The sequence below is a fragment of the Bufo bufo genome, chromosome 4 (genome assembly GCF_905171765.1).
Source record: "Bufo bufo chromosome 4, aBufBuf1.1, whole genome shotgun sequence".
Classification (NCBI taxonomy): domain Eukaryota; kingdom Metazoa; phylum Chordata; class Amphibia; order Anura; family Bufonidae; genus Bufo; species Bufo bufo.
Window position 1 is genome coordinate 535,001,696 of NC_053392.1, and position 22,960 is coordinate 535,024,655.

Genomic DNA, 22,960 nt, shown 5'->3' on the forward strand with positions numbered 1-22,960 from the left:
TTTAATGTCAAGTGTCAATATAGTCATATAAAATATATAGACAATTAATGAATATAGAGAAACTACAAATACTGATGATCAGAATGGACATAACATCACTTATTATTTAGGAAAGCCTTAATGAGGACCTGTCACCACGAATCCATTGCAGTCTGCAGGCAGTGCGTTACAGAGCAGTAAGAGCTGGGCAGATTGATATATCGTTTTGTGGGAAAAGATTCAGTAAAACTTGCAATTCATAAATTTCACCGCTGCTGCTTTTCCCAGTGTGCGGATGAAACCATCCGGTGTCAGGGAGGGGGGGGGGGGGCAGCCAATGGGGACAGGGACGAGACTCCCTTGTGTCAACCGCGATGCTAGGAAGGCTCGTCCCCGTCATCGCCTGCCATTGGCTGCTTCCCCCGGCACCGGATTTTTTCATCTGCGCATGGGGAGAAGCAGCAACGGCTGAGCGGGGAACAGGAGCGGCGCAGGGAGTAAGGTAAGTAGATTCAGTGTGAGGGCATATGGGGGCATTTTTTAGTTTCAGATAAAGAGGTTCTCCGAGAATAATATAAAATGGCTGCCAGCAACTTGTCCTAGAATGTCAGCAAGACTGGTTGCCACAACTTACAGAGCTGCCGAGGGTGGTGAAAGGGTGCAACCTTACTACACGCTGCAGTAGGTTGTAATGCTGTGATCCTGCCTATAATATAATATGTCACCATGGCAGAGCAGCCTGACAGGAAAACTCAGCAATGTCTAGTATATCCAAGTGCCAGAGCGTAATGTGTAGTGAGGTCCTGTCCTCTCAACTCCCTTCACAGCTCTGCAAGCGATGGCAACCAGTCCTTCTCACATTCCAGGACAAGTTGTTGGTGGTCATTTTTTAAAATCATTCCCAGTAACTGACAGCTAACTCTGTACACAAACTTACACAGAGAACGCTATCAATCACTGATAACACCTCCTCGTGTACAACTATCAGTGACTGACAGCTATCTCTTTATACACACACAGATAATTCTATCAATCACTGATAACACCTCCCCCGTGTACAGCTATCAGTGTCTGACAGCTATCTCTGTATACACGTTTACACAGTAAATGCTATCAATCACTGATAGAACCTCCCCATGTACAACTAGGAGTGACTGACAGCTATGTCTGTAAAAAATTCAAAAAATACTGCTGGAAAAAGAAGCAACCAGTGTGAGCTTCAAGGGGTTGTCCAACTTTTTTATTTATGCTTCAACCTACTGTACCTGTAGAGAAAACCATACTCCCCTGCTCCCTGCTGCTCTGGTGCGGCTCCCTTCCCTGGTCTTCCAGTTCCCATCTGTATACTTGCAGGCTGACAAGGTCATGTGCGTCAGTTCAGCAAATGACTGGCCTCAGCGGTGACGTGTCCCCAGATGGCTACTGAGGCCAATCATTAGCTGCATGGGCGCAAGTGACCCCTATCCATGCCGGAAGTTTTCATGCGGGTACCAATGCACAATGAAGACTGAAGTGGACCCATGGAACCGGAACCAAGTGTTGGGGAACAGGTAGGTATGCTTCCCTCAACAGGTCTTGTAAAGTTGGATAACCTCTTTAAGTCCATTGCAATATGGTGAACTTTAAAGGGGTTGTCTGACATTTTGATACTGATGGCGTATACTGAGCTGGTATTACAGCTCAGGGCCATTCACCAGCGGGGGTGCTCGGAGTCGGACCCTCACTGATCACTTATTGGTGACCTATCCTGAAGATAGAAAAAGGTGAACAGCACTCCTAGAATATGAGCGATAGATGCACGTCTCCTGGAGAAGTGGTAAGCTTTCCCATGTATATTGGGGTAGTCCACGTAGAAAAAATAAATTCCAATCATTGGACGTGCGGTCTCCATCTTTTTCTACATGGACTTTCCATGTGGAAGTGCAACCCCACCCAATCAGATGACCTTTCTTGAGGACAGATCATCAATATTGTACTCCCAGAAAACCCCTTTAAAGGGATTGCCTACTATATATCACTAGCTGCACATGTGCAGGGAACAGTCCCATCCATCAGTGTCCTCTATTCACTTACATTAGGAATGGACTGCGCATGTGCTAGTTCCCCAGTCAATACCCAGAGTAAGTGAATGGAGGTTGCTGATGGAGCCATTTTGGGACTGCAGTGTTAGAAAGCAAGTAAGGGGACCAACAGGTAAACATAAATTGGGCATATTAAACAATTGGCCAAAAGTTTAATAATGCCTATTATTGGCTGCATGTATTTGCTATTCCCAGGACACGTGCAGCTAGTAATATACAGTGGCCAACACCTTTAAGTGAACTTAGGATGCATTGTATGAACTAAAGGGGTTTTCTGGGTGTTTAATATCGATGACCAATCCTCAGAATAGGTCATCATTATCTGATCGGTAGAGTTCGGACTCATCGATCAGCTGTTTGAAGAGACTACAGTGGTCCACCAGCACCACAGCCTTTTTATGGCCAATGATATCACGTTAATCGGTCTCATGGCCTATGGGCTGCAATACCAAGCACAGCCGCTATGTCATGGATAGCGCTGTGCTTGAAAAACTGAGCGGAGGTGCGGCCTCTTCAAACAGCTGATCGGAGGAGTTGCTGAGATTCGGACCCACACTGATCAGATATTGATTACCTATCCTGAGGATAGGTCATCAGTATTAAAGGGGTTGTCCGGGTTCAGAGCTGAACCTGGACATACCCATATTTTCACCCAGGCAGCCTCCCTGATGTTAGCAGTGCCGGTGAAGTCACTGGGCTTCCTGGCAGCCCTATGGAGAGCGCGGTTTATCACCGGAACTCCTGAAAATGCCTTTGCCCTGCGCGATGTAACTGCTCCGATGCTCAAGGCAGGGGGGCTGCCTAGGTGAAAATGGAGGTATATCCGGGTTAAGCTCTGAACCCGGACAACCCCTTTAATTACCCAGAAAACCTCTTCAAAGAAGCACTCCCACAAAACATTTTATTCTCTGACCTGTTAGAGAGGTACATGATATAAACTGTAGTGAAGGTAATCTTCTTACCAGTGTCTGAATTTGTGGTTATCCCCTCCCTTCTGATCCTCAGCTGTGTCATGTGACTAACACTCTGACTTCCCAAATAACACAGCATCTTGTGTGTGGACAGAAAGACAGTTTCTATGTGTATTCCTATGGGAGCCTCAATGTCAGTCTCATAGGAATGAATAGAAAAGTAACTGACTTCATATCCTGGGTTAGTCGGAGACCAGGATGTTGGGTCACATGATTCAGCTGAGAATCTGAAGGGAGGTTATAACTCACAAATACAGTCATTGATAAGAAGATTACATTCACTATAGTTTACATCATTTACCTTTCTAACAGGTCAAAGAATAACGAGTGCTTCTTTAATTTGCAATAACTACTACAAGAGCTAAAATCCGCTACATCAGTTTTATGTAATTAAAATGCTTCTAGGAGAGAATACCTTTGCGCATACTCTGAGTTTTACAATGTCCAACAGAAAATCCATATGCCTCTATTTAAAATCTGAGGTATACAGAGGGTCCACTTATGGCCGTGTGCATCACCTAGTGGCCTAGCGTGGGTTGCCAGCACCCGGGGCAAGCCAAGTATTGCCCCCCCCCCCAACCTGTGGCCAGGCCCCTTTTTACAGATAATGTAGTAGTCACTTGCAGTCCTATGTAACACCACAGATAACACGGTGATAACTCTTTGTGTACAGATAATGTAGTAGATGGGTGTGAGCCACCCGGAATTTAGAACACGCACAGTGTGACCTAAAGTCTGGGGCCGAGCTGCTACAGTGTGGGCCAAATTCTATATCCACCCTCCCATCACTACAGAACATACAGGGTAATACAGCGCACATACCTCTTACATCCAGTGACATCTCCTTTGATGTAGATGTTCTCTTTCCTCATCTTCTCCTTTCAGACCAGACAACCATTTTTCAGCCATTTCTCATCTCTGCAGTTTGAAAAAGAATAAATCTTAGTTTGCTACTTTTCCATCATCCTCCCATCTTCTGGACAAATCATCCTACCATCCCCAATACTCTGCCGGCTGTGCTCCCCAATATTATACTGCAGAAACAGATAAACCCCCTGATAATAGTAGTACCATGCAGATAGTGCCCTTTAGTTATTGGCACACAGTGCCCTAAAATAACTGCGCCCAGCAAATAGCGCTCCTGAAACTAATAGTGTAAACATAACTTCCCCCAAAAATAATTGTGGTAAGCTGATACTGTGCCAAGGTGCCCCCATAGTAATAGTGTTCCCAAAAGTCCCACCAATAGGAATAATTCTCTGCTAGAGCACACATGGTAGTATGTGCTCCTCTAGTGCCCCAAACATGTCCCCAATGTGCCCCAGAAGTAATAATGCTCCCATAGTGCCCATACTAGTAATCATGTTTCCCCTAGACCCCCAGTAGTAATAAAGCCCACCATAATGTGCCCCAGTAGTAATAATTCTCCTTATAATGTGACAGTGCAAAAAATACCCCCTTTTAATGCCCCCAGTTGAGCTAATGTGCCCCCATAATGTGCCAGTATAAAATACCCCCATAGTGCTCCTCTCCCCCCTTCCTCCTAGTGCCCCCATAATGTACCAGTATAAAATGCCCCATATATAGTGCCCCAGTAGATGCTCTCAGTTTCCCCCATAATTTGCAAGAATAAATACCCCTTCTTAGTGCCCCCATAGATGACCCCATAGTACTCTTCTCTCCCCTTCCCCATAGTACCCACCATAATGTGCCCTAGTATAAAATGCCCCTATACAGAGCTCTCCATATAAAATACTCCTTTGTGGCCTCAGTAGATGCCCCCAATAATGTGCCAGTAAGAAGTGCCCCCATAGTGCCCCCCAATAATGTGCCAGTAAGATGTGCCCCCCAATAATGTGCCAGTAAGATGTGCCCCATAGATGCCCCCCAATAATGTGCCAGTAACAAGTGCCTCCATAGATGCCCCCCAATCATGTGCCAGTAAGAACAAGTGCTCCCCATAGATGCCCCCCAATTATGTGCCAGTGAGAAGCGCCTCCCATAGATGGCCCCCCAATCATGCGCCAGTAACAAGTGCCCCCCAATCTTGTGCCAGTAACAAGTGCCCTCTCATAGATGGCCCTCCAAACATGTGCCAGTAACAAGTGCCCTCCAATCGTGTGCCAGTAACAAGTGCCCCCCATAGATGGCCCCACAATCATGTGCCAGTAGCCAGTATTGTACCATATAAAAAAAATAAACACTTATACTTACCTCCATGGCAGCTATGCGATGCAGGCCTCTTCTGGCCTGTGCCCTGCGCTGTACGGCTCATGCAGCATTGCGCCACCTGTACCGGCCTCTGATAGGCTGCAGGCACTAGGCCTGCAGCCTATCAGAGGAACGGGAAAGGGAGACGCCTCTCCCTCCCCTGCTCCACAGCTCATCCATCTGTATCGCTGTCCTGAGGACGGCGATACAGATGACTACGGGGATGAGCGCTTCCACAATGGAAGCGCTCATCTTCCTGTGACCTGCCGCCGCCCCCCACTTGTGAGCAGGGCCGCGCCGTCTGGGGCGATCGCCTCACTTTGCCTAAATGGCGGTGCGGCCCTGCTGGCACCCCCTTAAATTTTGTGCCATGGGCAACAGCCCCCCCACGCTACACTACTGGCATAACCCCACAGAAACAGACCAGGATCGGGTTGACCGCCGAACTTAGTATAAAATGTGTTTATAATTCTACAACTTTTACATAAACTCTGTGTGACTACTGAATCAGTTTTTTTGTATCATGTTAAATTTAGCGACATCGGATAGAAGTCTATTTATCATTGCCCTTTCTTAATCAATGGGTATAGAGGAACTCGCTAAAACTGAACTGAGGTTTACAATAGAGGAACTTTCAATGCAAGTGTTTTCTTTCTTCCTTTCTTTCCTATGGGAAGCATAATCTGGAGCCCATCTAAATTAACAGCATTGTACACTGGCATTGATAAATTGCAGAAAGAAAAGGATCCAAATGCTCTACAGAGAATTATATTTCTAGCGTCTCTACTGCAAATGTGTTTCAGAGGCTATTTCTGGGGCTAATGCAATCAGTGCATGTGGAGTCAGGCAGTTTCTTGCCAACAGGACAACTGCTTAAAGGAAATGTGTCACCAAAATTTTTTATCTGCCAGTTAAAATCAGATGGTAGCACATCTCCTGTCTTTTAAATCTGTTTTTATTTTCTGATTGTAGATTTTTTTAAATTTTATTTCCTGAACATGATTATGGGGGCGGCCATCTTGCCTGAGCTGTTCTTAACAGCATTTACAAAGCATTAAGAAAATTGCTTTATGGCAGCCCCATGTTCCATAGACACAATGGGCAGGAGGGGACCCTATTGACTTCTATGGGAGAGTTTTGTACGCATGCTCTGTGCAGAGGTCAGGAGGGAAGAGATAAGCTGTGATATCACCTATTGTGAATGGTGGATCCTCTCTTCTCTATACACAGAGGTGATATCACTACAGGCAGGATTAGAATGAGTTAACTGCAGTAAAGTCATCCGTATAAACCAAGAAGTGGCACCAATTATTAGACATAGTGGCCAGTGCGAAAACTGCAGAATTTTTGGTTATAGTTTAAATATAAAAAGTGACATGTAAAATAAAAAATATCATTAAAAATCATCAAAAAATATGTTAAACATAAAAAAAGCGATTTAAACAGCAATTTTCCAATGGCAGATTCCCAGGGAATTAGAAAATCCCATTTCAAGTACTCCATTAGGGCTGGTTCACAAAGGCAATATCGGTTATGTATTCGGGGGCAGAAACTGCTCTTGTTGCTACTAGAGATGAGCGAATTTCGTATTTTGAAATTCGTTCACACTTCGTTTGTTGGTAAAAGGTGAATTGCGTTATAGATTCTGTTACCACGGACCATAACGCAACTCTATGACGGAATGCCTTTAGAAGGCCCTCCGTTATTCATTCCGTCATAATAGAAGTCTATGGGCTGCAAAACGGATCCTTTTCCGTTTCCGTTATGCAGGGGAGTGCGAATTTCATAAGAAGAAATTTGCTCATCTCTAGTTGCTACCATTGATGTATCAACTTGAATGCCGTGGACCCACTGGAGGTTTAGCCCCACTAAACTGAGAGCAAACACCCCCCATGGTTTCCAATGGCACCAGAGCAAACATAGCACCAAGAAAGAATATGTCCTTTCTTGATGTGGTCGCGGCTATGAACATGAAGTGCAGTGCGGCATCCTGTTAAAAATAATGGGAGGCATCCGCATCAAATTGCACTAGCAAAAAACCCTATGTGAATGGGGCTTTGGGTAATTTCTATTATATAGTCAATAAAGGGGAGTCCCATGTTTGAGACCATTATCTTGTAGCCAAGGAGTAGCGCAGCTACAAAGAATATGTGGAGGACCTAACACATCCATGCATTAAGCTGGCCATTCCTCGTGAACACACATGCATGCTCTGCTTATAGGAATTGCTTATTTTCTGTTCCCTTGCTAAAAAAACAACAACAGTGAACGATTATCAATGATTTACATGTACACCAAAATGGTTCTATAAAAAAAAAAATGACTTGTTCCACAAAAAAAAAAAAAAAACATGGCAAATTTTTTTTTATTACAAAATGAAAAAATGTTCTGGAACGCAGCAACATAAAAACTATGGGAAAGAGTTATCAAAACTGGTGTAAAGTAGAACTGGTTAGTTGTCCATAGCAACCAATCAGATTCCACCTTTCATTTTTCAGAGCTCCTTTGGGAAATCAAAGGTGGAAACTTATTGGTTGCTAAGGGCAATTAAGTCACTCCTCCTTCACACCAGTTTGGATAAATCTCCTATATTTTTTGTCCTATATATTGTGCAAAAAAAAGTAGTAAAAAACAAAAAATATACCGTACATATTTGGTATGTATGTAATTGTACCGACCTGTGGAATAAAAGTAACATGCCACATGGTGAGCGGCATAAATATAAAATGCAAAAAAAACAAACTAACAACTGATGTTTCTACCATTACACCCCCAAAAACGCTAATCAATGTTATATGTACCCCAAAAATCATGGCGTTCAATAGTACAAATCATCCTGCAAAATAAGAAATGTCCTCCTTCAGCTACATGGATGAAAGTTTTCAAAAGTTATGGATCTCTGAATATGACGATGCAAAATTGAAAAAATTCCTGCAGTTCTAAATGTCTAAACAAGCTCAGTCTTAAAGTGGCTAAAGGGGTTATCCAAGAAAAGATTTTGATGGCCTGTCCTCAAGGTAGGTCATCAATATCAGATCGGTGGGGGTCTGAAATCCTGGACCCCCGCCATTCAGCTGTCCGTGAGTGCCACAGCCTCTTCCTAGGCCAGTGACGTCACCGTAGTCTAGTTGCAGCTCAGATCCTGTGCAATACCAAGCACAGCCACTATACGTGTACGGCACTGTGCTTGGTGAGCGTCCGGGAGGTCACAGCACAACACCGGAGCCCTGGTGATCGCTGAAACAGTTGATCACTGGGGGTGCCGAGACTCGGACCCCCGCTGTTGTGATAATGACCTATCCTGAGGATAGGTCATCATTATCTTTTCCAGGATAACCCCTTCAATCACCATTTATACTACTTAGCCTATGTGCAATGCTACTGACATTGGTTCCTCCACTCTTGTGTCATATAATATCTAATAAGACTGTATAGTGTAATATTCCTTAACCGCTACCCATCTCCTGACAATGGATACCATGTGACTGCGACTTATGGAAGGTGAATCTGACACCCACGACTAATGTAATGCTTACAAATAATTATACTATTGAATTTATTTAATCAATCAATATCAGTAGCAGCGCACAGGGGCGTCCGGGGCATTAAACTGAACACTGCCATCAACTCATAGTATTACTACTGGCTGTCAGCCAGAAGTCCCCTGATTCATGTTCGTTAAGCGGACATTAATCTGAATTTGGCAGCATAATCAAGGACCTAACTGAACTGTGAAATTGAATTCTGCAGTGGAACATCATAGAACAGGTTTTATGCTAAGGCTGCAAAAAAATAAAAAAAATGCCGCAGAATCAATTTGTCACTGAACTCCCTCCACAATACATGTCGGCAATGCTGCACTCAGTAGGAGGGGAATGACAAAAATACAATGACATGAAACAAAGCAGCTCCGAAAAACACATAGCCAACGGATGGGAAACTGCAGCAGTGTGCTCACATTACTGCTTTGCTCAATACCGTTACACACAACCATCCCTTTTATAGAGCTCTCGAAGAGCAGAAATAGCAGCAAATTTTATTCTGCAAAAAAATAAAAAGGCTCCTGATCTGGGTTTTGATTGCTAAGCAAGCAGGGCAACATACCAGAATACATCCGATTTTGGCTGCAAAATGGGGCAAATAGAGCGATCATAACTATTTTCAGGCAAATGGCTGCAGCTGAGCAAAATGAATGAGGCGCATTGTATTTCACAGCTGAGAGGTAATTGGCATTGTGTGCGGCCAGTTTCCACTTAACCCTTTGTGCATAGGTTTTATACATACCTATATATATATATATATACACACACGGAATAGGAGAATGTGATGGAATAGATTCTACAATGGAAGGACGCACTGGGACTCTATTTTTTCCTCTGCAGTATTTAATTAGGTTCCCCGGGGAAGTGAACAGTAGGGTAGGTGGAGACTGCAGAAACCATTCAAGATCTGATCAGCCAGGCGGACTGTGCTTTGACATGAAATCCATCACTGTACTGTGCTGAGATGCAATTGTGGGTCTTGTCTAAGAGCCGGGTCAATGATTTGTAGTACGAATGGATAATCGAGCGTGCTAATATCATTATTGGGTAGCCCGAAGAAAAATATTTTTTCCTTCTTTCCATTACCCAAGTCTTTCTACGGGACAAAGAACAGCACAGATGTCATACTCCACCAAGATGCATCCAACATCTACAGTCAAAGATCAGTCAGGGATAGTTCTAAGTAACAATGTATAGTGGACCATAGACTAGAGATGGTGGGCAGCATCTTCTGACAAACATTTGTAACAAGCTATATTAACCCAAGGGACTCAAAGGGCAACTTGGAAATGCCTGCTTTTCTTTGGAGAGTTATGGAGAAGAGGAGTCAGCGGCTGCCATCTAGGCACTTTCAATATCCTCTAGTGTAAATTTTCATAGGAAGCCAATTAACCTCTAGGTACGTTTTTGGAGTGTTGGAGGAATCCGAGAGGCAGAACATACAAGCTCTATGAGGATGTTGTTCTTGGTTAGATTTGAACTCAGGACCCCAGCACGACAAGACAACAATGGTAACCTCTGAACCACTGTGATGCCCCACTGTGCCTTTGCATGACATGAATGAGCGTGATAGAAGCTGACCAATAGCAGATATCTGGCAAAAGTTGATCTGCTGTATTTGACCTTTTTTTGGTCAATATCAGGTGCTGTGGTTAAAATGTCAAAAATGTATCCTTGGTTCTGCATTTGATGACTATGCATTATTAGAAATTTAGGCAAAGAGGTTTTGAAGAGTTATATATCCAAACATAATGAGCGCTTTAAACAGAAATGACTTTAATGCACAAGCTAAAACACAAAGATCAATGAACTGCTGGCAGAGATAGAGGAGTGACGCGAGTCCACCAATGTACAGCCTTTGCTTAATTATGTAAAGAGGTTCTCTGGGATTTTCATACGGTTAGCCCTTCCTTCGGGTAGGTCATCAATAGGAGATCGGTGGGGGTCCTACTCCTGGCACTCCAATGGTGAGCTGTACGAAGAGGCTGTGCCACTGGCTCCATCATTGGTCACATGGCCTTCTCAGATGTGAACGAGACTTAACTGTGATACCAAGCACAGCTGCAATTCAATGGACGGTACTGTGCTTGGTAAGCAGTGAGAAGGCCAAGGTGCTTATTGGAGGTCACCAGTACTCAGAACCCCTACAATCTCATACTAATGACCTATTCAGAGGATAGGCCATCAATATGAAAATCCTGGAAAATCCCTTTAACCAAGGAGCTGTTTTTACAATAAGGAACATTGATAGAAAATATGGAACCCCAAATGAAAGTGTCCTATAAAGTGGTGTTCTCATAGCTAGCATTTATAGCTGATAAACTTGTTATGTTGTGAACTGATGGTGGTCTAATGGCTGGAGCCCATATGTCACGGATGTAGTAGGAGAGAACACCAAAAGACAATCAAGAAAGAAGGGGGAAAGACACTAGGCCTCACCGCTATGGAAGAAAAAGGGTCACCACCTATAAAACCCTGCTCCTGGCCCTAACTCCTATCCGCATGGGCACCTCTCGATGGTAGAGATACCCATACACGGGAACCTAGAAAACCCTGGTGACCCTCAGATGCCCTAAAGATAATGACAGGGCAGAGACCACCCGTTCCTTCCCTGGTGAAGGAACTAGCGTCTCACTGAGGCCTAGTAAACAACCAGGGGGGAAGGGCGGAATACAAAAAACGACAAGCGGAACACTTAATTTCAGAGGATAAAGGATGAACAGGACTTCAACACGAACCACACTCCAGCTCTTCCAAGACCAAATGAAGCTATCCCAAGCAAGGAGTGATGGGAAAAGTCAGACTAAATAGGTCGAGGTAAAGGTCACATGATCCACACCTGAACAGGAGGTGTGGACATACCAGCAACACAGACAAAGTGAAACCAAAAGAGGCTGTCAGATCACTAATGCGTAGATAAACTTTCAGACCTTCTGAGACCTGTCACAGATGTGACAGTACCCCTCCTTCGACGGGTGACCTCCGGGCACCCAGGACCGACCTTATCAGGATGAGCTCTGTGGAATGCTCTCACCAGACGACTAGCATTAACATCGGTCGCTGGAACCCACATCCTCTCCTTTGGTCTGTACCCTCTCCAATGAACGAGATACTGGAGGGATCTCCGGAGAACTCAGGAGTCCACAATCCTGCTGATCTGAAATACTAAATTGCCGTCCACCATGACAGGAGCGGGAGGCAAGGAGGACGGCTCAACAGGTTCAACACATTTTTTTAGCAACGATTTATGAAATACATAATGGATTTTCAATGCCTGAGGAAGTTCAAGACGGAAGGCTACAGGGTTAACAATGGCAGTGATCCTATATGGACCAATAAATCTTGGGCCCAACTTCCAAGAAGGTATCTTAAGTTTAATGTTTCTTGTAGACAACCACACAGAATCACCCACTCTCAGGTCCGGACCACTCATACGTCTCCTGTCAGCGACACGCTTACACCTGTTGCCCATCTTTTTCAGGTTATTTTGGATTTTCCGCCAAATAGAAGACAAAGAAAAGGTAAATCGTTCCTCCTCAGGAATGCCGGAATTTTGAGCACCAGAAAATGTACCAAACTGTGGATGGAACCCATATGCCCCAAAAACGGCGACATATCAGTGGATTCCTGTCTACGGTTATTTATAGCAAACTCAGCTAACGACAAAAATGAAGACCACTCTTCCTGATTCTCTGAAACAAAACATCTCAAGTAAGTCTCCAGATTCTGATTAGTGCGCTCCGTCTGTCCGTTTGACTGAGGATGAAAAGCCGAAGAGAAAGACAATTGTACACCCAGACGCGTACAGAACGCTTTCCAGAATCTGGAAACAAACTGAGTCCCTCTATCAGACACCACATCAGAGGGAATGCCATGTAGTTTCACGATGTTGTCGACAAACACCTGTGCAAGAGTTTTAGCATTGGGTAGACTAGGTAATGCAATAAAGTGTGCCATTTTACTAAAACAATCTACAACCCCCAGAATCACAGTTTTTCCCGAAGAATTTGGTAAATCCGTGATAAAATCCATGGACAAATGGGTCCAAGGTCTGGACGGGATAGGCAATGGAAGCCGAGATCCGGAAGGCCGAGTATGTGTCACCTTAGCACGTGCACAGGTACCACAGGCTGACACATAGTCCTCAACACACTTACGCAACCCCGGCCACCAAAATCTGCGAGAGAGATCGACAGTCGATCTGATCCCAGAGTGCCCAGCAAGCACCGTACAGTGATGTTCCTTAAACACCTTGTGACGTAATTCGGAGGGAACAAACAACTTCCCCGGAGGACAAGAGTCCGGAGCATCCTCCTGTGCCTCCAACACCCTGGCCTCAAGATCAGGATTAAGAGCGGATATGACTACCCCTTCAAATAAAATGGGACTAGGGTCATTAGACTCATCCCCCCAGGAAAGCTACGCGACAAAGCGTCCGCCTTGACGTTCTTAACCCCAGGGCGGTAAGTGACGATGAAGTTAAATCTGGTGAAAAACAATGACCATCTGGCCTGCCTTGGGTTCAGTCGCTTAGCCGACTCCAGGTAGGCCAGATTCTTGTGATCCGTAATTACCGTAATAGGGTGAATTGCTCCTTCCAACCAATGCCGCCATTCCTCGAACGCCAACTTAATGGCCAGCAATTCCCTATTCCCCACATCATAATTCCTTTCAGCAGTAGAGAGTTTTTTAGAGAAAAATGCACATGGGCGTCATTTACTAGGTGAAGGACTTTGCGACAAGATTGCTGCTACCCCTACCTCGGACGCGTCAACCTCATCAATAAATGGCCGGTTGCATCAGAATAGGGGCCGAAGCAAAACATTCTTTCACAGCAGAAAAGGTCTGTAATGCCGCATCAGACCAGACAGAAATATCCGTACCCTTCCTAGTCATGTCTGTTAAAGGTTTAACCACCGCATAAGCGCTTTCAGATTTTCGGGTTGATCCCAGTCCAACACGGCACGGACCTTCTCGGGATCCATACGAAAACCTGAGGATGAGAGTAGGTAACCCAGAAATTGCACTTCCTGTACAGCAAATACACACTTTTCCATCTTAGCATACAACTTATTCTCTCTAAGGATCTGTAACACCTGTATCACATGATCCTGATGAGTCTCCATATTAGGCGAATAAATTATTATGTCATCAAGGTATACAACGACAAACCTCCCCACCAGATGAAAGATGTCATTGACAAAGTGTTGAAAAACCGCAGGAGCATTGGTTAACCCAAAGGGCATGACCAGGTTTTCAAAATGACCCTCAGGGGTATTAAATGCGGTCTTCCACTAATCCCCCTCCTTGATCCTTACCAGATTATATGCCCCCCTCAGATCCAACTTAGAGAACACCTTGGCACCGACAATCTGACTAAACAAATCCGGAATCAAAGGAAGGGGGTAAGGATCACGGACGATTAAGCACAAGAAAGTCCAGGCATGGTCTCAGGGTACCATCTTTTTTCTTTACAAAGAAAAACCCAGCAGCCACTGGGGACTTGGATGGTCTAATATGTCCCTTTGCCAAACTCTCGGTAATATACTCTCGCATGGCCTTTCTTTCAGGTTCCGAAAGATTATAAAACAGAGATTTGGGCAATTTAGCTCCGGGAATAAGATTGACGGGACAGTCATACTCCCGGTGCGGAGGCAACTCCTGATTACCACTCTCAGAGAAAACATCAGAAAATTCTGAAATGAACGAGGGTACAGTTTTAGTGATCACCATAGAGAATGATGCATTAAGACAGTTGTCCATGCAAAAATCACTCCAATTGAGAATCTGTCTCGCTTGCCAGTCGATGTTAGGGTTATGTTTGCTTAACCATGGTAAGCCCAACACCAACGGAGAAGGCAGACCCTCCAATACATAACAGGAGATAGATTCCTGATGCAAATCACCCACTCTTAAATGAATGTCATTCACTACCTGCAACAGGCATTTTTGGATGAGTGCTGAGTCAATTGCAAAGACAGAAATACTTTTCTCTAATGCATTCAGGGCTCCAGACTAAAAAAAATATCAAAGAGCCATGGGCTCCTAACCTGAAACATTTAGGAGCCAAATGAAATTTTTAGTCGCCAAATTTAAAATACATACTATAGCTGGGATGCTTAGGAGCATGGGGTTTTCTAAGCTACAGCCCACGCAGTTTAAGGAGTTGTACACTCATTTCCATGACCTGTCAGACTAGCCAGATTCACGTTGATAATCCCTAGGTGCTGGGTCCAGGCTCATTCGCTTCCCGGCCTCCGCTGCTTGTCTTGGGTTTCTCCATGAAAACGTTTGGCTGCAGTGGCATCAAGACAATCTCTGGCCACGGTAGAGATCTGCTCCCCTGGCATCACATGACCATTTAACATAATGCATGGGAAGCAGTGGTTAGTTATTGGCTGTAACACCGTCAAATAGGAGGTTTTCATGAAGGGACTCAAGACAAGCAACAAAGGCTGGGGAGCAAATGAGCCGGGATCCAGCACTGGGCATCAGGCAAGTATGATCACCAACAAAGGTCCTGCCAGTCTGAGGTCCAGAAATGAGTGTATCCAAACCCTTTAAGGAGTAATTTTTATATTTTTCTTTAAGGGGTTTCAAACCAGTATTATTCTATATGTGACACAGAATGGGTTCAAAAAAACTATTCCCACTGCACTCCTTAAAAGGCCAATCACTTGAGAGTCGCCACTGCAACCAGTGACCACATCAGCAGGCATCACGTGTTGATGGGACCAGCATGACAGTGAGGGTGGGGGAGAGGGTGGGGGAGGGCAGCTTTTTTTTTTTTTTTACATTAACAAAAAATATAACCGCTAAAAATATAATACTACACGAGCTTTACTCTTTATTCTCAACCCCTCTGCTTGCCGGTCAGTGAATGAAAACCTCTTGTTTGCTGTTGTTTCTTGAGAAAAGATCGCCCATATTCTAGTGCTGCTCACTGTGTAACTGTGGCTGGACATGGACATTCAGTCTGTCAATGTCAACCTTAAAGGTTTCCATTCACTGCCAGCAAGCAGAGATGTAGGAAAGCTAGGGGACCTCCTCTGGCAGCTGAACTAGCCTGTGCTTAACCCCTTATAGGCTGCTTCAGTGCCATTTTCCCTCTTTTTAACTCTACCACATGTCTTTGGCACAGAAAGGAGCAGTTAAGGGCTCTCTGCCCATCACCCCCGTGTCAGTAAGGAGCCGTGCACGGACATCGCCCTCCTTTTCTAGAACGTGTGCAGTATAGGCGGCAATCTCTCCTTGGCGTGCCTTGGGACTGCTGAGCGAACCCCTAGGCCGGGGGAGTCCCACCGTTTCATCATTCTGCCAGCAGTAACACGGACTGACGAGAAGGTTGACATCCGATTGCTATTCCCTATGTGGAAGTGAATACTGGTCTTGTGAAATAAGGGGAATAGATTAGATGATTTATGATCATGGTTACTAGTCTGTGCATTGATAGGATTGCACTGGTTTCACACCGGAGTCTGTCTGCAGGAGCTCTGCACTGCCGGGGTCGCAGAGCATTATATTGATTTATGATGCTATGTAACCCATACAGTTCTGGAATGTATTGGATAACACTGACCGCATTAGGTCAGTGTTATCCAGTACATTCCAGACCTCTAAGGGTTACATAGCATCATAAATCAATATAATACTATGCGACCCCGGCAGTGCTATGCAGACCAGGACAGCGAGTGTTAAAGCAGCACAGCCGGTGCTTATACTTGTTCTTACGGATCTCTGCCTTCTCCTTGTGACCCCATAAGGACCCAGTCCTATAAAACACACTAATAAATCTGCATACGGGTGACTCGCCTCGTGTTATCAGCCGTGGACTGTGTGGCCCTAGTTGAAGTGTCTCCAGCAGCTCAGCGACACAGCACAGACTCAACTCCAAAACTTGCCAGACTGCTGGAAGCGGGAGCACAAGCCACGCCCACCCTCTATGACGGGTAATCTGAGGGGCGGGTCTTCACCCAGCAGACGTCTGCAGCGTGTGTCTGTCTGCTGGATGAAAGCCTTTTTTTTTCTTAGAGGCAGAGCAGCGAGCGGAGGGTCTAGGCGCCATTTAGCAGTTCTAAGTCGCATTGGCGACCATTTTGGTCGCCATCTGGAGCCCTGGCATTAGTAGTCAACCCATGAATGCGGACAAACTCTCCATCAATCAAGTTAACTCCTGCCCCACTGTCGATAAATGCTTCGATTTTCACAGTTTTGGACTCTAGCGCCACCTCGGCAGACAGGAGAAAACGGGTACTACCAGTAAAAGACAAAAGTAGGTTTTCTTGCTCCCCATCCACACCACCAATAGTAATTTGAGGATTAAATTTTTTTTTCTTTTTGTTTACACCTTGATGCTGCAAGTACGGACAAATATTCACAAAATGTCCCTTCTTGCCACAATAAAAGCAGACTCCTTTCACATGACCTTGAACGGAAAGAAAGGAAAATCCAGCACCTTGTTTTTCTTGCTTGACGGTGTTTATTCCACAAACCAAGTGTACAGCGGTAATGGAACCCTCAAAAATTATTTTTGAGGGTTCCATTACCGCTGTACACTTGGTTTGTGGAGACATAGTATCCATAGCTGCACAGATCAGAACAAAAATGGCGGTATCGGCTTGGGATTATGTCACGGATGTAGTAGGGGAGAACACCAAAAGACAATCAAGAAGGAAGGGGGAAAGACACTAGGCCTCACCGCTAGGGAAGGAAAAGGGTCACCACCTATAGAACCCTGCTCCTGGCCCTAACTCCTATCCGTATGGGCACCTCTCGATGGTAGAGATACCCATACACGGGAACCTAGAAAACCCTGGTGACCCTCAGATGCCCTAAAGATAATGACAGGGGAGAGACCACCCGTTCCTTCCCTGGTGAAGCGGAACACTTAACTTCAGAGGATGAAGGATGAACAGGACTTCAACACGAACCACACTCCAGCTCTTCCAAGACCAAATGAAGCTATCCCAAGCAATGAGTGATGGGAAAAGTCAGACTAAATAGGGCGAGGTAAAGGTCACATGATCCACACCTGAACAGGAGGTGTGGACATACCAGCAACACACAGACAAAGTGAAACCAAAAGAGGCTGTCAGATCACTAATGCGTAGATAATCTTTCAGACCTTCTGAGACCCGTCACCGATGTGACACCATATGGATCCTGAAAAGGGGCCCCTGTTCCTGAAGCTTCTGTTCTATGCTACTTCCCTCTAAAGTCTATATAAAATTTTGAAAGAGAAGAGCCAGTCTTTATTGTATAGTGGCCACCCATACATGACTAACTCTCAAATGGGAATAGAGAACTGGAGACCTCAATTCCCAAGAGTCTGACCTACATGAGTAATAAATGTAAACTGTAGATGAATCGGTAGGAACACAAGTAAAAATTCTGGTTAGCATGGCCAAAACTAAGACAGGACCAGCTGTAATAGGTCCTGTGGGGACAAAAGGTTAAGGAGTCTGCTCATTTTCTGTGAAAAAACAGGGCGATGGTTTTCTGCTGTCTCTCTCTACTATGTGGGTCTTCATTTGTGCAGTATATATATAATACATGACACTATTATCTCCTTCCCTTGGATGCCGCTCATCAAAAACTACTGTTCAGTTTACTCTACATTGGGGTTTATTACAGAAGTGGGGGCCTCTTTCTTGACTTTGCTATGACTTCTAGTTATGGCCTTTCGCGTTTGGCAACTTTTGAAAAGCAAGATGCAGCATACAAAGTTCTTGTATGCTACAGCCCTGGAGAAAGCTGTAAATCACTGTATATTGACAATCGAACTGAAAGTACAGGGTGAGTCAAAAGTCTCAGGACACCCTTTTTATTTCAGAAGCTATGTCCGGAACATGGCCGCCATCTTGAAAGACACCATATTGGATCAAGAGCAAATTTTTACCAATGGGAAGGGATCATGTAGCATATCGAAAAAGACCAGCATTTTCTCAGAAATTGATTGCCACAGTCAGATTTGCAATATATCTTGCAGTTCAAAAGTTATCAACACAGAAAATGCAAAACTTCAAAATTCTGTGTTCAGCACCAGGGATATCCAGAGGGAAAAAAAAACAGCAGTCTGGTTTAAAGTTGTTTGGGAGCAGCACCTATAAAAGCAGACAAACAATGCGAGTTTGTGAGCCTTCAGGTGCTTAATTTTAAGTGTGTGTTTGTAATAAGTGTGTGACTTTAGATTCAGTGACTTTAGGAGGGGACTACAGTAAGTCAGTTGATTATCATTGCACTGTATTGTATTTTTTCTCTTTTCTTGTGTAATCTTCATTAGTATGTGTTCCATTATTGACACTGCAATCCAGTGCACATCTTGTCAAATGTATGCAGTCCTGGAACTGCCATTTGAGGGTGCATATCTCTGTTCAAAATGTGAGCAAATTGTTCGTTTGGAATCACATATCGTGTATCTATTGCTCTCCTCAATAAGTGGCCATTATAGTGTCAGACTATGCATGGTGTGCAGTCAGGGGCGGACTGTCCGTACCCGAAGCCCAGGGGGCTGCCTGAGCTCTCCTCACTGCCGCTGGCTGGCATTATTTATCAGATGCATAAGCACCATCTACTTATGCATCAGATATCAGTATGGTAATAGTGCAGTTTTTTATGTTGCACTACCTACTTGTGTTGCCCCGCCTTCTGTGAATTTGGACTCACATACAACATGGGGCCAATTTTAGTTTTTTTTCCAGGGCAACTTTAAAGGTTTTGGAGTCAATTTTTTTAATGATTGCATTTAACTTATTTTTGGCTAAAAATCATATTTTTAATGGCCTTTATAAAAAATATTGAGCTGTTCAGTCACAAAGGGTTAACAGTTTTTCTAACTGTGTGACTGGTACTTTGACTTTCACTTTGTGCCGGTCATCTAATTACCCTTATTTCTAAACTACTGAGAGGTCATAAACACTTTTTTAAGCCACATTCTTATCAGTAAGATAAGGATTGAGCTGTTATGAATGTTTATGATGTGAGAGAGCAGAGATAAGGAGTCTGTCTGCTCTTCAGATGACGGAAAGGACAAAAAATCCACAGGCAGCTAGTAGAGCATGTCAGCTCTGTACAGAAAAAAGGATTCCATATTGTTAATAAAGGTCAATTGAAAATGTTTTTTTAGCTCAAAATAAGTATAACAATAAAAAAAAAAAAAAAAGGTTTCACATGTAAAAAAAAGAAATTCCCCAATTAAGTAATTAAAAAAAATGTTAAAAATAGAAAAAATAAATAAAAGACATATTTGGTATTGCCACGTCCGTAATGACCGGCTCTATAAATATATCACATGATCCACCCCGTGCAATAAACGCCATAAAAAAACATAAAAACTGTGTCAAAAAAGCCATTTTTGTCACCTTACATCACAAAAAGTGCAACTCCAAATGATCAAAAAGGCGTATGTCCCACAAAATGGTAGTATTAAAACCGCCACCTCATCCCACAAAAAATGAGCCCCTACATAAGATCGCTCAAAAAATAAAAAAACTATAGCTCTCAGAACATGGAGACATTTAAGGGTAACTGTCATGTTTTCATTAAAAAAAAAAATTATTTTAGCATATGTTACTGCTGCAGCAGCATTATGCATAAAGCAATCTTTAGTTTTTTAACATACCACAGTTTTTCCCTTAGTTACGGATGTTTAAACATTTACAATATGAGGACCTTCTCAATATGGCTCCTCTGCCAGTTCTCTGAGGCCAAAACTGCTTTCCATCACTGCCCATTTACACTTGCTGAAGCCAGCAGCTCCCTGCCAGCCAATCAGATTGGATTACTGAGAGACAGGCCTCCTCACTCTAAAGCCTAATGCAGACATACAGTGTGAAGGACCGCCCCTCTGTCTTCTGTTTACATTAAGTTGGGAGACAGACAAGCCCTAGTAACAGTCTTTTAAGGGAGCAGTGGAAAGGGACAAAGGACATTAACAAAAGCTGTTATTCTAAGGTAATTACAGATCTTTTGGCAATCATTGAAAGACTAACTTAGGTATACATGCCTAGCTCTAATAAACTAGCAAAAAAATAAAATAAATGACAGCTACCATTTAAAACATATTTTTTTGTTTCAAAAATGCTATTATTGTAATAAAGTGAAATAAATAAATAAATAAGTAGACATATTAGGTATTGCCGCATCCGTAACAACCAGCTCTATAAAAAAAAAATCACATGACCCAACCCCTCAGGTGAACACTGTAAAAAAAAAAAAAAGTGCCAAAAAAGCAATTTTTTGTCACATAACATCACATAAAGTGCAACACTAAGCGATCAAAAAGGCGTATGCCCCCCCCCCCCAAAAATAGTACCAATCAAACCATCTCCTCATCCTGCAAAAAATGAGATGCTAAGACAATCGGTCAAAAAATAAAAAAGCTATGGCTGTCATATTATAGAGACACTAAAACATTGTTTTTTTGGTTTAAAAAAGCTATTATCGTGTAAATCTTAAATAAATAAGAAAAAGTATACATATTAGGTATTGCCACATCCGTAACGATCTGTTCTATAAAAATGTCACATGACCTAACCCCTCAGGTGAACGCTGTAAAGATAAATAAATAAAAACTGTGCTAAAAATAACAAATTTTTGGGTCACCTTGCCCCATAAAGTGTAATAATGAATGATCAAAAAATCAAATGCAGCCAAAAATGATACCAATAAAAATGTCAACTCTTCCTGCAAAAAACAAGCCCCTGCACAAGACGATCGACAGAAAAATACAAAAAATATGGCGTTCAGAAAATGGACACACAAAAACATAATTTATTTTTTAAAAATGCTTTATTATGTAAAACTGAAACAAACAAAGTAGTCATATTTGATATCATTGCATCCGTAACAACCTGCTCTATAAAAATAGCACATGATCTACCCTGTCAGATGAATGTTGCCAAAATAAAAACAGTGCCAAAACAGCCATTTTTTGGTTATCTTGCCTCACAAAAAACGTAATATAGAGCAATTAAAAATCATATGTACCCCAAAATAGTACCAATAAAACTGGCACCTTATCCCCTAGTTTCCAAAATGGGGTCACTTTTTGGGAGTTTCTACTGTAAGGGTGCATCAGGGGGGCTTCAAATGGGACATGGCAAAAACCAGTTCAGCAAAATATGCCTTCTAAAAACTATATGGCGCTCCTTTTCTTCTGCGCCCTGCTGTGTGACCTTACATCAGTTTACGACCAAATGTGGGGTGTTTCTGCAAACCACAGAATCAGGGTATCAAATATTGAGTTTTGTTTGTCTGTTAGCCCTCGATGTGTTAAAGAATAAAATGGATTAAAATGGAAAATCTGCCAAAAAAAATAAATTTTGAAAGGTCATCTCCATTTTCCTTTAATTCTTGTGGAACACCTAAAGGATTAACAAAGTTTGTAAAATCAGTTTTGAGTAACTTGAGGGGTGTAGTTTCTACAATGGGGTAATTTATGGGGGGTATGTAAGCCCCACAAAGTGACTTCAGATCTGAACTGGTCCTTAAAAAGTGGGTTTTGGAAATGTTCTTAAAAAGTTTAAGAATCGCTTCTAAAATTCTAAGCCTTCTAACATCCTAAAAAAATAAAATGACATTTACAAAATGATGCCAACATAAAGTAGACATATGGGGAATGTTAAGTAATAAATATTTTATGAGATATCACTTTCTGTTTTAAAAGCAGAGAAATGTTTCCAAATTTTTGGTCAATTTGGGATTATTTTATAAATAAAGGTGAAATATATTGACTCAAATTTACCACTGTCATGAAGTACAATGTGTCACGAGAAAACAATCTCAGAATGGCTTGGATAAGTAAAAGCGTTCCAAAGTTATTACTACATAAAGTGACACATGTCAGATTTGCAAAATTAGGCTCTGTCAGGAAGGGGGTAAATGGCCCGAATGTGAAGTGGCCAAGTTCCCAGTCCGCCCCTGTGTACAGTGATAGTCTGAGATAAGCTGCCCCCCACCCTGGATGGTCCAGCGCTGCCAGACACACTGTGCTTAGGTGAACAGCACTGGTTCTTCTGAAGGCAAGAGGGAATGTCTCAAATTGCTGCTCCACACAATACCTAGACTGTGACATGCATTTTGTGGTGAGGACTACGGTGGAACAGAGGCAAGCTGGATCATGAGGAGGGCACCAGCATGGTGGACATCAATGGTATTTACATGTGGTCCACATAGA

At 43.2% G+C, this 22,960-nt stretch overlaps 1 protein-coding gene across 2 annotated transcripts in view; it reads right to left on the reverse strand.

The window, feature by feature from the left end:
- The window catches only part of PAK5 (p21 (RAC1) activated kinase 5), a 222,628-nt gene that overhangs the window by 22,082 nt on the left and 177,586 nt on the right, over positions 1 to 22,960 (reverse strand). The window lies entirely within an intron of this gene.